The following is a 978-nucleotide window of genomic DNA, read 5'->3' as shown; positions in this document are numbered from 1 at the left end:
AGAAACATAGCAAGCTATGTGTTTGATGGGAGAAAGGAGAGGGAAAGAAAGGAGGAGAGAAAGGAAGATTTTAAGCTAGTAGCTGCAATGGTTGAGGGAACGATGCATAGCGTGTCAGGAAGAGGACGGAACAGGGGAAGGGGCCAGGGAGGGTTTCAACGAAGGGGATTAAGTCAGAGAAACCAGGGCGAAGGGTGGTCCACAGTTCAAAGGGCCAGCAAAGTATGTTACTACTGTAAACAACCTGGACACTTCAAACGAGAGTGTCCCCAGAGGATGGGGATGAACATCGGAGCCATCTCAGAACGGGGGCCCCCTCCGGACCAGTGACGCAAGGAGCCGGTGTCAAAAACCACTCACAGGAAAGAAGGAGTAAATGACCCGACTGACCACCCTCACCCAGACTGCCTTCCGGTAACTATAAATTGCAATAAGAGCGACCCTGTTGCCTCAATTCAGGTAGGAGAGCAACGATATGATTGTTTAATTGACACCGGCGCTACTATGCCTATGTTATCTACAACTCCTGAGCGTGCAGGTCTAATTGAAGAAGGAACTGAGAATGTGATTGGGGGGGGGGGGGTTGTTCCAAACTAGCAGAAGTGCCCCTACTCGAGTCCAAGTGTGACCCTTGTCGTGTGAACACTCCTTTTTGTTGTCTGCCCGTGCTCCTATGAATTTGTTAGGACGGGACTTACTCTGTAAGCTGAGGGCCACTCTACGCTGTAGTCTGGAGGGAATAACTTTAGAATTACCAATTGACAAACTGCCTTATTTCGCCAGGGCATTGGCCTCAGAGGGGGAAAAGAGAAATTTACCGGTGGAACTACAACGATTGCCAGCCACATTGTGGGGCTGGGAGTCCACCGATGTAGGACTGCTGAAGTCTGCCACTCCAGTTGTTATTCAAACCAAGGGGGGAGTCCCGCCTTGCGTGCCTCAGTACCCGCTGAATAAAGAAGCAGAAGAAGGTTTGCA

The sequence above is a fragment of the Crocodylus porosus genome, unplaced genomic scaffold, assembly GCF_001723895.1.
Source record: "Crocodylus porosus isolate Cpor-Errol unplaced genomic scaffold, CroPor_comp1, whole genome shotgun sequence".
Lineage (NCBI taxonomy): Eukaryota > Metazoa > Chordata > Crocodylia > Crocodylidae > Crocodylus > Crocodylus porosus.
Note: the sequence above shows the minus strand (reverse complement) of the source record.